At 35.4% G+C, this 20,027-nt stretch overlaps 4 non-coding genes across 4 annotated transcripts; all 4 read left to right on the top strand.

Moving 5' to 3' along the window:
* Positions 1-1,739: 1,739 nt before the first annotated feature.
* Positions 1,740-3,536, top strand: IAQ61_008628. The gene has a single exon (XR_010715563.1). It is a non-coding gene; the product is annotated as an 18S ribosomal RNA (ribosomal RNA).
* Positions 3,537-3,701: 165 nt separating this feature from the next.
* On the top strand, positions 3,702-10,809 carry IAQ61_008627. Its single transcript, XR_010715562.1, has one exon. It is a non-coding gene; the product is annotated as a 28S ribosomal RNA (ribosomal RNA).
* Position 10,810: 1 nt separating this feature from the next.
* IAQ61_008626 lies at positions 10,811-12,607 on the top strand. The gene has a single exon (XR_010715561.1). It is a non-coding gene; the product is annotated as an 18S ribosomal RNA (ribosomal RNA).
* Positions 12,608-12,772: 165 nt separating this feature from the next.
* On the top strand, positions 12,773-19,860 carry IAQ61_008625. The gene has a single exon (XR_010715560.1). It is a non-coding gene; the product is annotated as a 28S ribosomal RNA (ribosomal RNA).
* Positions 19,861-20,027: the final 167 nt, after the last annotated feature.

Genomic DNA, 20,027 nt, shown 5'->3' with positions numbered 1-20,027 from the left:
GTGTTCTATAACTTTTTATTTTTTAGAGGTAGTATTCTATAATATTAGAGTGTTCTATAACTTTTTCTTTTTTAGAGGTAGTGTTCTATAATATTAGAGTATTCTATAACTTTTTCTTTTTTAGAGGTAGTATTCTATAACTTTAGGGCGTTCTATAACTTTAGGGCGTTCTATAACTTTAGGGCGTTCTACAACTTTTTATTTTTTAGGTGTAGTGTTCTATAACTTTAGGGCGTTCTATAACTTTTTCTTTTTTAGAGGTAGTGTTCTATAACTTTAGAGCGTTCTATAACTTTAGGGCGTTCTATAACTTTTTATTTTTTAGGGGTAGTGTTCTATAACTTTAGGGCGTTCTATAACTTTAGGGCGTTCTATAACTTTAGGGCGTTCTATAACTTTTTATTTTTTAGGGTTAGTGTTCTATAACTTTAGCGCGTTCTATACCTTTTATTTATTCTATTACTTTAGTCCTTTCTATAACTTTAGACTATTCTATACTAGTAGCTATTATATCCTTTTTATAATACTTATTATATCATACTATTATCTATTATTCTTTACTGTTAAGTATATCCTTATATTTTATAAAACCTTTTCTCTACTAGCTAGTCCTACTATACTTTCTTTTATAACCTACTAGTATTAAATAATACCTTTATATTCTTCTTTTATACTATCTCTATTTCTTGCCTTATCTATTAAGTAGATATAGATAGAGCTAATAGATCTATAGTTAATATAGATATAGTAGTTATAGTAGAGTATAGATATTAGAGTAGATATCCTTATCTATATATTTACCTACTACTAATAAAATTCTAAGTTACTCTTATCTAGCGAATACAGGTTTATGGTTTGTATAGGGCTGCGTATGTCTACATAGTTTTACATATAAAAAAGTGTACCTCTAAGCTATTTTCTACTGTACTAACCCCGCGACGCAAAAATTAAACCAAAACCCGTTCCTATAATATATAAGGAGGGCAAATAGATTCTTAAATACTAAATACCTAACTAACTAACTAAGGTTAAATCTGCTGCGCGCAGTTCTTAGATTAGGCAGTTAAACTAGCGTTGTTAGGCACTAAGGGGGCAATTTTTGCTTGTGTCCGCGTCTATACTCCCTATAACTCCCTATTGTTAGCGCTCTACGCCTGTTTTAGCGGCAGTTAGACTAAATTTAAAAGTTTTAGTTTTATAATAGCTAGCCTTGTTTCCTAGATTTCTGCCTAGTTTGGATTCGCTCTAATTGGTGGGTAATTAGGGGCTTAGAGATTACTCTTCTACTTAACTAGGCAGGCCTAGGCCTATATGCTAAAGCAACCCTGCTATTACGCCTAGTTTTGTGGTTGGCACCTAAAGTCCTACTGTTAAAGTTTTAGTAGTGGGCAAAATTTAGGGTCTGTGGATGGCTAGCACTACTAAACTATTTAACAGATCTTAGGGGACAGCCCTACCTAGCATCTGCTCCTAGTAAGCGTGGCAAAGCGTAGGTTTTCTCTACTTAAGGCATGTATGTGGCGAGTTTGAACACGCGGAAACGCCTATTAGGCTTTGTTGCAGACTATTCCTTAAGAAACTTAGTAGGGGCAATTAAATTAGTTACTAGTTATAACTAGTGCCTTATGTGCTGTTATGCTAGTAGCTAGAATTGCTTCTGCGATTTCTTATCACGTACTTTCTGCCTCCTTTTAGGGGTAGTGCTTGTGCGCTTCAGCGTATTAGGCATTAGGATTGTTACCTAGTTAATTCTGCTAGTAGTTATATGCTTATCTTAAAGATTAAGCTATGTATGTCTAAGTATAAGCAATTATACTGTAAAACTGCAAATAGCTTATTAAATTAGTTATCGTTTATTTAATAGTACCTTACTACTTAGATAACTATAGTAATTCTAGAGCTAATACATGCTAAAAACCCTAACTTTAGAAGGGGTGTATTTATTAGATAAAAAACTAACGCCCTTTAGGGCTTCTTAGTGATTTATAATAACTTTACAGATTGCATAGCCTTACGCTAGCGATAGTTTATTTAAATTTCTGCCCTATTAACTTTTAATAGTAAGGTATTAGCTTACTATGGTTTTAACGGGTAACGGGGAATTAGGGTTTAATTCTAGAGAGGGAGCCTAAGAAACGGCTACTATATCTAAGGAAGGCAGCAGGCGCGCAAATTACCTAATCCTAATATAGGGAGGTAGTGACAATAAATACTAATATAGGGCTCTTTTGGGTCTTGTAATTAGAATAAGTATAATTTAAACCTCTTAACAAGGAACAATTAGAGGGCAAGTCTAGTGCTAGCAGCTATAGTAATTCTAGCTCTAATAGCGTATATTAAAGTTGTTGTAGTTAAAAAGCTTGTAGTTAAAACTTAGGTCTAGCTAGCAGGTCCGCCTTACCGCGTGTACTTGTCTAGCTAGGCCTTCCTTCTAGAGAACCTTATGCCCTTTACTAGGCGTGTTAGGGACTAGGACTTTTACTTTAAAAAAATTAGAGTGTTTAAAGCAGGCCTTTGCTTAAATACGTTAGCATAGAATAATAGAATAGGACGTGTGGTCCTATTTTATTAGTTTCTAGGACCGCCGTAATAATTAATAGGGATAGTTAGGGGCATTAGTATTTAATTATTAGAGGTGAAATTCTTAGATTTATTAAAGACTAACTACTGCGAAAGCATTTGCTAAGGATGTTTTTATTAATTAGTAAACAAAAGTTAGGGGATTAAAGATAATTAGATACTGTTGTAGTCTTAACCGTAAACTATACTAACTAGGGATTAGGCGATGTTCTTTTTCTAACTCGCTCGGCACCTTACAAGAAATCAAAGTTTTTGGGTTCTAGGGGGAGTATGGTCGCAAGGCTAAAACTTAAAGAAATTAATAGAAGGGCACCACTAGGCGTGGAGCCTGCAGCTTAATTTAACTTAACACGGGGAAACTTACTAGGTCTAGATAAAATAAGGATTAACAGATTAAGAGCTCTTTCTTAATTTTTTAGGTAGTAGTGCATAGCTATTCTTAGTTAGTAGAGTAATTTGTCTGCTTAATTGCGATAACAAACAAGACCTTAACCTGCTAAATAGCTAGGCTAGCTTTAGCTAGTCGCCGGCTTCTTAGAGGGACTATTAGCTTAAGCTAATAGAAGTTTAAGGCAATAACAGGTCTATAATGCCCTTAGATATTCTAGGCCGCACGCGCGCTACACTAACAGAGCTAACAAGTTCTTTACCTTAACTAAAAGGTCTAGGTAATCTTGTTAAACTCTATCATGCTAGGGATAGAGCATTGCAATTATTGCTCTTTAACAAGGAATACCTAGTAAGCGCGTGTTATTAGTATGCGTTAATTACGTCCCTGCCCTTTATATACACCACCCGTTGCTACTACTAATTAAATAGCTTAGTAAGGCCTTTGGACTAGCTTAGGGAGGTTAGTAATAACTACCCTAAGCTGGAAAGTTCGTTAAACTTGGTTATTTAGAGGAAGTAAAAGTCGTAACAAGGTTTCTATAGGTAAACCTGCAGAAGGATTATTACCTATTTTTAAAGCACTGCCGCCTTAATTAGTAGTAGTAGTCTACTTTAATTCTGCCTATGTTTTTTGCGTACTATTTATTTCCTTAGTGGGCTTGCCTACTAATTAGATCCCCTAAAACTACTTGTAATTGCAGTTAGCGTTAGTAACACTATAATAAATTATAACTTTTAATAACAGATCTCTTAGTTCTAGCATTAATAAAGAACGCAGCAAAATGCGATAAGTAGTGTAAATTGTAGAATTTAGTAAATTATTAAATCTTTGAATGCACATTGCGCCCCTTAGTATTCTATAGGGCATGCCTATTTAAGCGTTATTTGTACCCTTAAGCTCTGCTTAGTATTAGGTGTTTGTTCTACTTAGGACTCGCCTTAAAACAATTAGCAGCTAGTATATTAGCCTGGAGCGCAGCACATTTTACGCCTCTTGTTATAGTTATTAGTATCTATTAAGACACTTTTTAAGCTCTTAACCTTAGATTAGGTAGGGATACCTGCTAAACTTAAGCATATTAATAAGTGGAGGAAAAGAAACTAATAGGGATTGCCCTAGTAACGGCGAGTAAAGCGGCAATAGCTTAAATTTAAAATCTAGCTCTTTTAGGGTCTAAGTTGTAATTTGCAGAGGGCGCTTTAGCGTTAGCAGTAGTCTAAGTTCCTTAGAATAGGACGTTATAGAGGGTAAGAATCCTATACGTAGTTACTAGCCTTCGCTGTGTAAAGCCCCTTTAACAAGTTAAGTTGTTTAGGAATATAGCTCTAAATAGGAGGTAAATTTCTTCTAAAGCTAAATACTAGCTAGAGACTAATAGCGCATAAGTAGAGTAATTAAAAGATAAAAAGTACTTTAGAAAGAGAGTTAAATAGCACGTGAAATTGTTAAAAGGGAAGCGCTTGCAGCTAGACTTGCCTGTAGTTGCTTATCTAGGCTTTTGTCTAGTGCACTCTTCTATAGGCAGGCTAGCATTAGTTTAGGTAGTTAGATAAAGGTCTCTGTCACGTACCTCCCTTTAGGGAGGCCTTATAGGGGAGATGATATGCAACTAGCCTAGACTAAGGTCCGCGTATCTACTAGGATGCTAGCGTAATAGCTATAAGTGGCCTATCTTAAAATATAGACTAAGGAGTCTAACATCTATACAAGTGTTTAGGTGTTAAGCCTAGACGCGTAATAAAAGTAAATAGAGGTAGGAACCCTTTTAGGGTGCACTATTAACTAATCCTAATATCTTTGGAAGGATTTAAGTAAGAGCATAGCTATTAGGACCTAAAAGATAGTAAACTATGCTTAAATAGGGTGAAGCTAGAGGAAACTCTAGTAGAGGCTCGCAGCGGTTCTAACGTGCAAATCAATCGTTAAATTTAGGTATAGGGGCGAAAGACTAATTAAACTATCTAGTAGCTAGTTCCTACTAAAGTTTCCCTTAGGATAGCAGTAACGTATTTAGTTTTATAAGGTAAAGCGAATAATTAGAGGCCTAGGGGTTAAAATAACCTTTACCTATTCTTAAACTTTAAATATATAAGAAGTCCTTATTACTTAATTAAATGTAGACACTTAAATGTACTATTACTAGTAGGCCATTTTTAGTAAGTAGAACTAGTAATGTGGGATAAACTAAACGCGGGGTTAAGGTGCTAGAATGCACGCTTATTAGACACTACAAAAGGTGTTAGTTTATCTAGATAGTAGGACAGTAGCTATAGAAGTTAGAATCCGCTAAGGAGTGTGTAATAACTTACCTACTAAATAAACTAGCCTTAAAAATAGATAGCGCTTAAGCGTGTTACCTATACCCCGCTGCTAGGGCAAGATTTAAGCCCTAGCGAGTAGGCAGGCGTAGAGGCTTGTAACGAAGCCTTAGGGGTAACCCTAGGTAGAATAGCCTCTAGTGTAGATCTTGGTAGTAGTAGCAAATACTTAAATAAGAACTTTAAGGACTAAAGTAGGGAAAGGTTCTATGTAAACAGTAGTTAGACACAGGTTAGTTAATCCTAAGAGATAGGGTAATTCTGTTTTAATATTAGTGCTTACGCCGCGCCCTTAAAAGGGAAGCTAGTTAATATTCTAGCACCTAGATGTAGATTCTCCGCGGTAACGCAACTAAGAGCGGAGACCTTAGCAGGAGCCCTAAGAAGAGTTCTCTTTTCTTCTTAACAGTCTGTTACCCTAAAATTAGTTTGTCCAGAGCTAGGGTTTAATAGCTAGAAGAGTGCTGCACTTTTGTGGCGTTTAGTGCGCTCCTAACAAGCCTTAAAAATCTACTTAAAGAAATAGTTTTTACGCTAGGTTGTACTTATAACCACAGCAGGTCTCTAAGGTAAAAAGCCTCTAGTTAATAGAACAATGTAGATAAGGGAAGTTAGCAAAATAGATCTGTAACTTTGGGAAAAGGATTAGCTCTAAGGGTTAGGTACGTTAGGCCTTAGGGAGAAGCCTCTAGCGTAGAAGGGCACTAACTGCAAGGTAGGCGCCTCTTAGCGCTGGGGTGCAGACACCCTTAGCAGGTTTCGGCCGTCTGGCGTACGTTTAACAACTAACTTAGAACTAGTATAGATAAGGGGAATCTAACTATCTAATTAAAATATAGTATTATAATAGCTAGAAAGTAGTGTTAACGTAATGTAATTTCTGCCTAGTGCTCTAAATATTAAAGCGAAGAGATTTAACTAAGCGCAGGTAAATAGTAGGAGTAACTATAACTCTCTTAAGGTAGCTAAATGCCTTATTATCTAATTAGTAACGCGTATAAATAGATTAACAAGATTCCTACTATCCCTATCTACTATCTAGCAAAACCACAGCTAAGGGAACAGGCTTAGCTAAATTAGCGGGGAAAGAAGACCCTGTTAAGCTTAACTCTAGTTTAACATTGTAAAAAGATATAGGGGGTGTAGAATAGGTAGGAGCTTTAGCGCTAGTGAAATACTACTACCCTTATTGTTTTTTTACTTATTCAATAAAGCAGAGCTAGGCCTTACTACCTAACTTCTAGCGTTTAAGGTCCTTTATAGGCTAATCTAGGTTAAAGACATTATTAGGTAGGGAGTTTAGCTAGGGCAGCATATCTATTAAACCATAACGCAGGTGTCCTAAGGGGGACTTATAGAGAATAGAAATCTCTAGTAGAGTAAAAGGGCAAAAGTCCCCTTGATTTTGATTTTTAGTGTGAATACAAACTATAAAAGTGTAGCCTATTAATCCTTTAGTCCCTTAAAATTTAAGGCTAGAGGTGCTAGAAAAGTTACTATAGGGATAACTGGCTTGTGGTAGCTAAGCATTTATAGCAACGTTGCTTTTTAATCCTTTAATATTAGCTCTTCCTATTATACCAAAGCAGAATTTAGTAAGCGTTAGATTATTTACCTACTAATAGGGAACGTAAGCTGGGTTTAGACTATCGTAAGATAGGTTAGTTTTACCCTACTAATAACCTTGCCCTAATAGTAATACCGCTTAGTACGAGAGGAACTGCGGTTTTAGATAATTGGTTTTTGCAGCTATCTAACTAGGCATTGCCGCGAAGCTACTATCTGCTAGATTATGGCTAAACGCCTCTAAGTTAGAATCTATGCTAGAATAGGGTAATTTCCGCCTGCACTAGTTAGATATAAATAGGCCTTTAGCCTAGAACCTTACTAGATTAGCGTTGGCAGCCCTATTAAAGTTAGGGTTGTTAGCTAGTGTATTACAATTGTACAGTGCGTAGGATTAAATCCTTTGTAGATAACTTAGTTGTCTGGCTGGGTCGTGTAAGTAGTTAAGTAGCCTTGTTATTACAAGCTACTAAGCGTAAGCCCGTTGCTAGCTTGGTTAAAATTAGGATATTATGCCCTCCTTATTTGCAAAACTGCTGCCTAAACGGCTGCTATTAATAGAAGGAAGAGGGCTATAGCGAACAAGTTATATAGTAATTGCAAGATAGAGAGGGCTAGAGCTAGGAGCAATCCTCGCAAAATATACAAAAGAACAGGTTATATATGTACGTACCTTAGGCAGTTAATATATAGCATAGGAAGATTAAGAAAGGATTTAAGATAATCTATACAGATTTTTAGGCGGTGATCTATAACTTAAGAGCGTTCTATAACTTTTTATTTTTTAGGGGTACTGTTCTATAACTTTATAGCCTTCTATACTTAAAAATTCCTCTAGGCTATTCTATAACTATAGATTATTTAAACCTTTAGGGTATTCTATTAATATTTAAAAAAATCCTGTAGGCTATTCTATAAGCTTAGGGCGTTCTATAACTTTAGGGCGTTCTATAACTTTTTATTTTTTAGGTGTAGTGTTCTATAACTTTAGGGCGTTGTATAACTTTTTCTTTTTTAGAGGTAGTGTTCTATAACTTTAGGGCGTTCTATAACTTTAGGGCGTTCTACAACTTTTTATTTTTTAGGTGTAGTGTTCTATAACTTTAGGGTGTTCTATAACTTTTTCTTTTTTAGAGGTAGTATTCTATAACTTTAGGGAGTTCTATAACTTTAGGGCGTTCTACAACTTTTTATTTTTTAGGGGTAGTGTTCTATAACTTTAGGGCGTTCTATAACTTTAGGGCGTTCTATAACTTTAGGGCGTTCTACAACTTTTTATTTTTTAGGGGTAGTGTTCTATAACTTTAGGGCGTTCTATAACTTTAGGGCGTTCTATAACTTTAGGGCGTTCTACAACTTTTTATTTTTAGGGGTAGTGTTCTATAACTTTAGGGCGTTCTATAACTTTAGGGCCTTCTATAACTTTAGGGCGTTCTACAACTTTTTATTTTTTAGGGGTAGTGTTCTATAACTTTAGGGCGTTCTATAACTTTAGGGCGTTCTATAACTTTAGGGCGTTCTACAACTTTTTATTTTTTAGGGGTAGTGTTCTATAACTTTAGGACGTTCTATAACTTTAGGGCGTTCTATAACTTTAGGGCGTTCTACAACTTTTTATTTTTTAGGGGTAGTGTTCTATAACTTTAGGGCGTTCTATAACTTTAGGGCCTTCTATAAGCTTAGGGCGTTCTATAACTTTTTATTTTTTAGGGGTAGTGTTCTATAACTTTAGTGCGTTCTATAACTTTAGGGCGTTCTATAACTTTAGGGCGTTCTATAACTTTTTTTTTTAGGGCTGTGTTCTATAACTTTAGGGTGTTCTATAACTTTAGGGCGTTCTATAACTTTAGGGCGTTCTATAACTTTTTATTTTTTAGGGGTAGTGTTCTATAACTTTAGGGCGTTCTATAACTTTTTATTTTTTAGGGGTAGTGTTCTATAACTTTAGGGCGTTCTATAACTTTAGGGCGTTCTATAACTTTAGGGCGTTCTACAACTTTTTATTTTTTAGGGGTAGTGTTCTATAACTAGGGTTTATAACTTTAGGGCGTTCTATAACTTTAGGGCGTTCTATAACTTTAGGGCGTTCTATAACTTTTTATTTTTTAGGGGTAGTGTTCTATAACTTTAGGGCGTTCTATAACTTTTTCTTTTTTAGAGGTAGTGTTCTATAATATTAGAGTGTTCTATAACTTTTTATTTTTTAGGGTTAGTATTCTATAATATTAGAGTGTTCTATAACTTTTTCTTTTTTAGAGGTAGTGTTCTATAATATTAGAGTGTTCTATAACTTTTTCTTTTTTAGAGGTAGTGTTCTATAACTTTAGGGCGTTCTATAACTTTAGGGCGTTCTATAACTTTAGGGCGTTCTACAACTTTTTATTTTTTAGGTGTAGTGTTCTATAACTTTAGGGCGTTCTATAACTTTTTCTTTTTTAGAGGTAGTGTTCTATAACTTTAGAGCGTTCTATAACTTTAGGGCGTTCTACAACTTTTTATTTTTAGGGGTAGCGTTCTATAACTTTAGGGCGTTCTATAACTTTAGGGCCTTCTATAAGCTTAGGGTGTTCTATAACTTTAGGGCGTTCTATAACTTTAGGGCGTTCTATAACTTTTTATTTTTTAGGGTTAGTGTTCTATAACTTTAGCGCGTTCTATACCTTTTATTTATTCTATTACTTTAGTCCTTTCTATAACTTTAGACTATTCTATACTAGTAGCTATTATATCCTTTTTATAATACTTATTATATTATACTATTATCTATTATTCTTTACTGTTAAGTATATCCTTATATTTTATAAAACCTTTTCTCTACTAGCTAGTCCTACTATACTTTCTTTTATAACCTACTAGTATTAAATAATACCTTTATATTCTTCTTTTATACTATCTCTATTTCTTGCCTTATCTATTAAGTAGATATAGATAGAGCTAATAGATCTATAGTTAATATAGATACAGTAGTTATAGTAGAGTATAGATATTAGAGTAGATATCCTTATCTATATATTTACCTACTACTAATAAAATTCTAAGTTACTCTTATCTAGCGAATACGGGTTTATGGTTTGTATAGGGCTGCGTATGTCTATATGGTTTTATATACAAAAAAGTGTACCTCTAAGCTGTTTTCTGCTGCACTAACCCCGCGACGCGAAAATCAAACCAAAACCTGTTCCTATAATATATAAGGAGGGCAAATGGATTCTTAAATACTAAATACCTAACTAACTAACTAAGGTTAAATCTGCTGCGCGCAGTTCTTGGATTGGGCGGTTAAACTAGCGTTATTAGGCACTAAGGGGGCAATTTTTGCTTGTGTCCGCGTCTATACTCCCTATAACTCCCTGTTGTTAGCGCTCTGCGCCTGTTTTAGCGGCAGTTAGACTAAATTTGAAAGTTTTGGTTTTATAATAGCTAGCCTTGTTTCCTAGATTTCTGCCTAGTTTAGATTCGCTCTAATTAGTGGGTAATTAGGGGCTTAGAGATTGCTCTTCTACTTAACTAGGCAGGCCTAGGCCTATATACTAAAGCAACCCTGCTGTTACGCCTAGTTTTATAGTTAGCACCTAAAGTCCTACTGTTAAAGTTTTAGTAGTGGGCAAAATTTGGGGTCTATAGATAGCTAGCACTGCTAAACTATTTAACAGATCTTAGGGGACAGCCCTGCCTAGTATCTGCTCCTAGTAAGCATAGTAAAGCGTAGGTTTTCTCTACTTAAGGCATGTATGTGGCGAGTTTAAACACGCAGAAACGCCTATTAGGCTTTGTTGCGGACTATTCCTTAAGAAACTTAGTAGGGGCAATTGAATTAGTTGCTAGTTGTAACTAGTGCCTTGTGTGCTATTATGCTAGTAGCTAGAATTGCTTCTACGATTTCTTATTACGTACTTTCTGCCTCCTTTTAGGGGTAGTGCTTATGCGCTTTGGCGTATTAGGCATTAGGATTGTTACCTAGTTAATTCTGCTAGTAGTTATATGCTTGTCTTAAAGATTAAGCTATGCATGTCTAAGTATAAGCAATTATACTGTGAAACTGCGAATAGCTTATTAAATTAGTTATTGTTTATTTGATAGTACCTTACTACTTAGATAACTGTGGTAATTCTAGAGCTAATACATGCTAAAAACCCTAACTTTAGAAGAGGTGTATTTATTAGATAAAAAACTAACGCCCTTTAGGGCTTCTTAGTGATTTATAATAACTTTATAGATTGTATAGCCTTGCGCTAGCAACGGTTTATTTAAATTTCTGCCCTATTAACTTTTAATGGTAAGGTATTGGCTTACCATAGTTTTAACAGGTAACGGGGAATTAGGGTTTGATTCTAGAGAGGGAGCCTAAGAAACAGCTACTATATCTAAGGAAGGTAGCAGGCGCGCAAATTACCTAATCCTAACATAGGGAGGTAGTAACAATAAATACTAATATAGGGCTCTTTTGGGTCTTGTAATTAGAATAAGTATAATTTAAACCTCTTAACGAGGAACAATTAGAGGGCAAGTCTAGTGCTAGTAGCTGCAGTAATTCTAGCTCTAATAGCGTATATTAAAGTTGTTGTAGTTAAAAAGCTTGTAGTTAAAACTTGGGTCTAGCTGGCAGGTCCGCCTTACTGCGTGTACTTGTCTGGCTGGGCCTTCCTTCTAAAGAACCTTATGCCCTTTACTAGGCGTGTTAGGGACTAGGACTTTTACTTTAAAAAAATTAGAGTGTTTAAAGCAGGCCTTTGCTTAAATACGTTAGCATAGAATAATAGAATAGGACGTGCGGTCCTATTTTGTTAGTTTCTAGGACTGCTGTAATAATTAATAGGGACAGTTAGGGGCATTAGTATTTAATTATTAGAGGTGAAATTCTTAGATTTATTAAAGACTAACTACTGCGAAAGTATTTGCTAAGGATGTTTTTATTAATTAGTAAACGAAAGTTAGGGGATTAAAGACAATTAGATACCGTTATAGTCTTAACCGTAAACTATGCTAACTAGGGATTAGGCGATGTTCTTTTTCTAACTCGCTTGGCACCTTACAAGAAATCAAAGTTTTTGGGTTCTAGAGGGAGTATGGTCGTAAGGCTAAAACTTAAAGAAATTAATAGAAGGGCACTACTAGGCGTAGAGCCTGCGGCTTAATTTGACTTAATATAGGGAAACTTACTAGGTCTAGATAAAATAAGGATTAATAGATTGAGAGCTCTTTCTTGATTTTTTAGGTGGTGGTGCATAGCTATTCTTAGTTAGTAGAGTGATTTGTCTACTTAATTGCGATAACAAACGAGACCTTAACCTGCTAAATAGCTAGGCTAGCTTTGGCTAGTTACTAGCTTCTTAGAGGGACTATTAGCTTAAGCTAATAGAAGTTTAAGGCAATAACAGGTCTGTGATGCCCTTAGATGTTCTAGGCCGCACGCGCGCTACACTAACAGAGCTAACAAGTTCTTTACCTTAACTAAAAGGTCTAGGTAATCTTGTTAAACTCTATTATGCTAGGGATAGAGCATTGCAATTATTGCTCTTTAATAAGGAATGCCTAGTAAGCGCGTGTTATTAGCATGCGTTAATTACGTCCCTGCCCTTTGTACACACTACCCGTCGCTACTACTAATTAAATAGCTTAGTAAGGCCTTTAGACTAGCTTAGGGAGGTTAGCAACAACTACCCTAAGCTAGAAAGTTTGTTAAACTTGGTTATTTAGAGGAAGTAAAAGTTGTAATAAGGTTTCTGTAGGTGAACCTGCAGAAGGATTATTACCTATTTTTAAAGCACTACCGCCTTAATTAGTAGCGGCAGTCTACTTTAATTCTGCCTATGTTTTTTGCGTACTATTTGTTTCCTTAGTAGGCTTGCCTACTAATTAGATCCCCTAAAACTACTTGCAATTATAGTTAGCGTTAGTAACACTGTAATAAATTACAACTTTTAACAATAGATCTCTTAGTTCTAGCATTAATAAAGAACGCAGCAAAATACGATAAGTAGTGTGAATTATAGAATTTAGTAAATTATTAAATCTTTAAACGCACATTGCGCCCCTTAGTATTCCATAGGGCATGCCTGTTTAAGCGTTATTTGTACCCTTAAGCTCTGCTTAGTGTTAGGTGTTTGTTCTACTTAGGACTCGCCTTAAAATAATTAGCAGCTAGCATATTAGCCTAGAGCGCAGCATATTTTGCGCCTCTTGTTATAGTTATTAGTATCTATTAAGACACTTTTTAAGCTCTTAACCTTAGATTAGGTAGGGATACCTGCTAAACTTAAGCATATTAATAAGTGGAGGAAAAGAAACTAACAGGGATTGCCCTAGTAACGGCGAGTGAAGCGGCAATAGCTTAAATTTAAAATCTAGCTCTTTTAGGGTCTAAGTTGTAATTTGCAGAGGGCGCTTTAGCGTTAGCAGCGGTCTAAGTTCCTTAGAATAGGACGTTATAGAGGGTAAGAATCCTGTACGTAGTTGCTAGCCTTTGCTATGTAAAGCCCCTTTAATAAGTTAAGTTGTTTAGGAATGTAGCTCTAAATAGGAGGTAAATTTCTTCTAAAGCTAAATACTAGCTAGAGACTAATAGCGCACAAGTAGAGTAATTAAAAGATAAAAAGTACTTTAGAAAGAGAGTTAAATAGCACGTGAAATTATTAAAAGGGAAGCGCTTGCAGCTAGACTTGCCTGTAGTTGCTTATCTAGGCTTTTGTCTAGTGCACTCTTCTATAGGTAGGCTAGTATTAGTTTAGGCAGTTAGATAAAGGTCTCTATTACGTACCTCCCTTTAGGGAGGCCTTATAGGGGAGACGACATGCAACTAGCCTAGACTAAGGTCCGCGCATCTGCTAGGATGCTGGCGTAATAGCTGTAAGCGGCCTATCTTAAAACATAGACTAAGGAGTCTAATATCTATGCGAGTGTTTAGGTGTTAAGCTTAGACGCGTAATAAAAGTGAACGGAGGTAGGAACCCTTTTAGGGTGCACTATTAACTAATCCTAATGTCTTTGGAAGGATTTAAGTAAGAGTATAGCTATTAGGACCTAAAAGATAGTAAACTATGCTTAAATAGGGTAAAGCTAGAGGAAACTCTAGTGGAGGCTCGCAGTGGTTCTAACGTGCAAATTAATTGTTAAATTTGGGTATAGGGGCAAAAGACTAATTAAACTATCTAGTAGCTAGTTCCTGCTAAAGTTTCCCTTAGGATAGCAGTAACGTATTTAGTTTTATAAGGTAAAGCGAATAATTAGAGGCCTAGGGGTTAAAACAACCTTTACCTATTCTTAAACTTTAAATATATAAGAAGTCCTTATTACTTAATTAAACGTAGACACTTAAATGTACTATTACTAGTAGGCTATTTTTAGTAAGCAGAACTAGTAATGCGGGATAAACTAAACGTAGGGTTAAGGTGCTAGAATACACGCTTATTAGACACTATAAAAGGTGTTAGTTTATCTAGACAGCAGGATAGTAGCTATAGAAGTTAGAATCCGCTAAGGAGTGTGTAATAACTTACCTACTAAATAAACTAGCCCTAAAAATAGATGGCGCTTAAGCGTGTTACCTATACCCCGCCGCTAGGGCAAGATTTAAGCCCTAGCAAGTAGGCAGGCGTAGAGGCTTATAATAAAGCCTTAGGGGTAACCCTAGGTAGAACGGCCTCTAGTGCAGATCTTAGTAGTAGTAGCAAATACTTAAATAAGAACTTTAAGGACTAAAGTAGGGAAAGGTTCTATATAAACAGCAGTTAGACACAGGTTAGTTAATCCTAAGAGATAGGGTAATTCTGTTTTAATATTAGTGCTTACGCCGCGCCCTTAAAAGGGAAGCTAGTTAATATTCTAGCACCTAGATGTAGATTCTCCGTGGCAACGCAACTAAGAGCGGAGACCTTAGTAGGAGCCCTAAGAAGAGTTCTCTTTTCTTCTTAACAGTCTATTACCCTAAAATTAGTTTGTCTAGAGCTAGGGTTTAATAGCTAGAAGAGCGCTGCACTTTTACAGCGTTTAGTGCGCTCCTAACAAGCCTTAAAAATCTACTTAAAGAAATAGTTTTTACGCTAGGTCGTACTTATAACCGCAGTAGGTCTCTAAGGTAAAAAGCCTCTAGTTAATAGAATAATATAGATAAGGGAAGTTAGCAAAATAGATCTATAACTTTAGGAAAAGGATTAGCTCTAAGGGTTAGGTATGTTAGGCCTTAGGGAGAAGCCTCTAGCGCAGAAGGGCACTAACCGTAAGGTAGGCGCCTCTTAGCGCTAGGGTGCAGACACCCTTGGCAGGTTTTAGCTGTCTAGCGTATGTTTAATAACTAACTTAGAACTAGTATAGATAAGGGGAATCTAACTGTCTAATTAAAACATAGTATTGTAATAGCTAGAAAGTAGTGTTAACGTAATGTGATTTCTGCCTAGTGCTCTAAATGTTAAAGCGAAGAGATTTGACTAAGCGCGGGTAAATGGCAGGAGTAACTATAACTCTCTTAAGGTAGCTAAATGCCTTGTTATCTAATTAGTAACGCGCATAAATAGATTAACGAGATTCCTACTATCCCTATCTACTATCTAGCGAAACCATAGCTAAGGGAACAGGCTTAGCTAAATTAGCGGGGAAAGAAGACCCTATTAAGCTTAACTCTAGTTTAATATTGTAAAAAGATATAGGGGGTGTAGAATAGGTAGGAGCTTTGGCGCTAGTAAAATACTACTACCCTTATCGTTTTTTTACTTATTTAATAAAGCGGAGCTAGGCCTTACTACCTAACTTCTAGCGTTTAAGGTCCTTTGTGGGCTAATCTAGGTTAAAGATATTGTTAGGTAGGGAGTTTAGCTAGGGCGGTATATCTATTAAACTATAACACAGGTGTCCTAAGGGGGACTTATAGAGAATAGAAATCTCTAGTAGAGCAAAAGGGTAAAAGTCCCCTTAATTTTAATTTTTAGTGTGAATACAAACCATAAAAGTGTAGCCTATTGATCCTTTAGTCCCTTAAAATTTAAGGCTAGAGGTGCTAGAAAAGTTACCACAGGGATAACTGGCTTGTAGCAGCTAAGCGTTTATAGCGACGTTGCTTTTTGATCCTTTAATGTTAGCTCTTCCTATTATACTAAAGTAGAATTTAGTAAGCGTTAGATTGTTTACCTACTAATAGGGAACGTGAGCTAGGTTTAGACTGTTGTGAGATAGGTTAGTTTTACCCTACTAATAACCTTGCCCTAATAGTAATACCGCTTAGTACGAGAGGAACCGCAGTTTTAGATAATTGGTTTTTGCGGCTGTCTAACTAGGCATTGCCGCGAAGCTACTATCTACTAGATTATAGCTAAACGCCTCTAAGTTAGAATCTATGCTAGAATAGGGTGATTTCCGCCTGCACTAGTTAGATACAAATAGGCCTTTGGCCTAGAACCTTACTAGATTAGCGTTAGCAGCCCTATTAAAGTTAGGGTTGTTAGCTAGTATATTGTAATTGTATAGTGCGCAGGATTAAATCCTTTGTAGACAACTTAGTTGTCTGGCTGGGTCGTGTAAGTAGTTAAGTAGCCTTGTTATTACGAGCTACTAAGCGTAAGCCTGTTGCTAGCTTAGTTAAAATTAGGATATTATGCCCTCCTTATTTGCAAAACTGCTGCCTAAACAGCTGCTATTAACAGAAGGAAGAGGGCCATAGCGAACAAGTTATATAGTAATTGCAAGATAGAGAGGGCTAGAGCTAGAAGCAATCCTTGCAAAATATACAAAAGAACAGGTTATATGTGTACGTACCTTAGGCAGTTAATATATAGCATAGGAAGATTAAGAAAGGATTTAAGATAATCTATATAGATTTTTAGGCGGTAATCTATAACTTAAGAGCGTTCTATAACTTTTTATTTTTTAGGGGTACTATTCTATAACTTTATAGCCTTCTATACTTAAAAATTCCTCTAGGCTATTCTATAACTATAGATTATTTAAACCTTTAGGGTATTCTATTAATATTTAAAAAAATCCTGTAGGCTATTCTATAAGCTTAGGGCGTTCTATAACTTTAGGGCGTTCTATAACTTTTTATTTTTTAGGTGTAGTGTTCTATAACTTTAGGGCGTTGTATAACTTTTTCTTTTTTAGAGGTAGTGTTCTATAACTTTAGGGCGTTCTATAACTTTAGGGCGTTCTACAACTTTTTATTTTTTAGGTGTAGTGTTCTATAACTTTAGGGCGTTCTATAACTAGGGCGTTCTATAACTTTAGGGCGTTCTACAACTTTTTATTTTTAGGGGTAGTGTTCTATAACTTTAGGGCGTTCTATAACTTTAGGGCGTTCTATAACTTTAGGGCGTTCTACAACTTTTTATTTTTAGGGGTAGTGTTCTATAACTTTAGGGCGTTCTATAACTTTAGGGCGTTCTATAACTTTAGGGCGTTCTACAACTTTTTATTTTAGGGGTAGTGTTCTATAACTTTAGGGCGTTCTATAACTTTAGGGCGTTCTATAACTTTAGGGCGTTCTACAACTTTTTATTTTTTAGGGGTAGTGTTCTATAACTTTAGGGCGTTCTATAACTTTAGGGCGTTCTATAACTTTAGGGCGTTCTACAACTTTTTATTTTTTAGGGGTAGTGTTCTATAACTTTAGGGCGTTCTATAACTTTAGGGCGTTCTATAACTTTAGGGCGTTCTACAACTTTTTATTTTTTAGGGGTAGTGTTCTATAACTTTAGGGCGTTCTATAACTTTAGGGCGTTCTATAACTTTAGGGCGTTCTACAACTTTTTATTTTTTAGGGGTAGTGTTCTATAACTTTAGGGCGTTCTATAACTTTAGGGCGTTCTATAACTTTAGGGCGTTCTACAACTTTTTATTTTTTAGGGGTAGTGTTCTATAACTTTAGGGCGTTCTATAACTTTAGGGCGTTCTACAACTTTTTATTTTTTAGGGTTAGTGTTCTATAATATTAGAGTGTTCTATAACTTTGAGGGTGTTCTATAACTTTAGGGCGTTCTATAACTTTTTATTTTTAGGGGTAGTGTTCTATAACTGGGCGTTCTATAACTTTAGGGCGTTCTATAACTTTAGGGCGTTCTATAACTTTTTATTTTTAGGGGTAGTGTTCTATAACTTTAGGGCGTTCTATAACTTTAGGGCGTTCTATAACTTTAGGGCGTTCTATAACTTTAGGGCGTTCTACAACTTTTTTTTTTAGGGTAGTGTTCTATAACTTTAGGGCGTTCTATAACTTTAGGGCGTTCTATAACTTTAGGGCGTTCTACAACTTTTTATTTTTTAGGGGTAGTATTCTATAACTTTAGGGCGTTCTATAACTTTTTCTTTTTAAGAGAGTGTTCTATAACTTTAGGGCGTTCTACAACTTTTTATTTTTTAGGGGTAGTGTTCTATAACTTTAGGGCGTTCTATAACTTTAGGGCGTTCTACAACTTTTTATTTTTTAGGGTTAGTATTCTATAATATTAGAGTGTTCTATAACTTTTTCTTTTTTAGAGGTAGTGTTCTATAACTTTAGGGCGTTCTATAACTTTAGGGCGTTCTATAACTTTAGGGCGTTCTACAACTTTTTATTTTTTAGGGGTAGTGTTCTATAACTTTAGGGCGTTCTATAACTTTAGGGCGTTCTATAACTTTAGGGCGTTCTATAACTTTAGGGCGTTCTATAACTTTTTATTTTTTAGGGTTAGTATTCTATAATATTAGAGTGTTCTATAACTTTTTATTTTTTAGAGGTAGTGTTCTATAATATTAGAGTGTTCTATAACTTTTTCTTTTTTAGAGGTAGTGTTCTATAACTTTAGGGTGTTCTATAACTTTAGGGCGTTCTATAACTTTAGGGCGTTCTACAACTTTTTATTTTTTAGGTGTAGTGTTCTATAACTTTAGGGCGTTCTATAACTTTTTCTTTTTTAGAGGTAGTGTTCTATAACTTTAGGGAGTTCTATAACTTTAGGGAGTTCTATAACTTTAGGGCGTTCTACAACTTTTTATTTTTTAGGGGTAGTGTTCTATAACTTTAGGGCGTTCTATAACTTTAGGGCGTTCTATAACTTTAGGGCGTTCTATAACTTTAGGGCGTTCTATAACTTTTTATTTTTTAGGGTTAGTGTTCTATAACTTTAGCGCGTTCTATACCTTTTATTTATTCTATTACTTTAGTCCTTTCTATAACTTTAGACTATTCTATACTAGTAGCTATTATATCCTTTTTATAATACTTATTATATCATACTATTATCTATTATTCTTTACTGTTAAGTATATCCTTATATTTTATAAAACCTTTTCTCTACTAGCTAGTCCTACTATACTTTCTTTTATAACCTACTAGTATTAAATAATACCTTTATATTCTTCTTTTATACTATCTCTATTTCTTGCCTTATCTATTAAGTAGATATAGATAGAGCTAATAGATCTATAGTTAATATAGATACAGTAGTTATAGTAGAGTATAGATATTAGAGTAGATATCCTTATCTATATATTTACCTACTACTAATAAAATTCCAAGTTACTCTTATCTAGTGAATACAGGTTTATGGTTTGTATAGGGCTGCGTATGTCTACACGGTTTTACATATAAAAAAGTGTACCTCTAAGCTATTTTCTGCTGCACTAACCCTATAACGCGAAAATTAAACCAAAACCTATTCCTATAATATATAAGGAGGGTAAATGGATTCTTAAATACTAAATACCTAACTAACTAACTAAGGTTAAATCTGCTGCGCGCAGTTCTTGGATTAGGCAGTTAAACTAGCGTCATTAGGCACTAAGAGGGCAATTTTTGCTTGTGTCCGCGTCTATACTCCCTATAACTCCCTATTGTTAGCGCTCTGCGCCTGTTTTAGCGGCAGTTAGACTAAATTTAAAAGTTTTGGTTTTATAATAGCTAGCCTTGTTTCCTAGATTTCTGCCTAGTTTGGATTCGCTCTAATTAGTAGGTAATTAGGGGCTTAGAGATTACTCTTCTACTTAACTAGGTAGGCCTAGGCCTATATGCTGAAGCAACCCTGCTATTGCGCCTAGTTTTGTGGTTAGCACCTAAAGTCCTACTGTTAAAGTTTTAGTAGTAGGCAAAATTTAGGGTCTATAGATGGCTAGCACTGCTAAACTATTTAATAGATCTTAGGGGATAGCCCTGCCTAGCATCCGCTCCTAGTAAGCGTGGCAAAGCGTAGGTTTTCTCTACTTAAGGCATG

The sequence above is a fragment of the Plenodomus lingam genome (genome assembly GCF_022343315.1).
Source record: "Plenodomus lingam strain CAN1 chromosome Unknown contig_37, whole genome shotgun sequence".
In the NCBI taxonomy this organism is placed as follows: Eukaryota; Fungi; Ascomycota; class Dothideomycetes; order Pleosporales; family Leptosphaeriaceae; genus Plenodomus; species Plenodomus lingam.
This window is presented reverse-complemented; position numbering and strand designations above follow the sequence as displayed.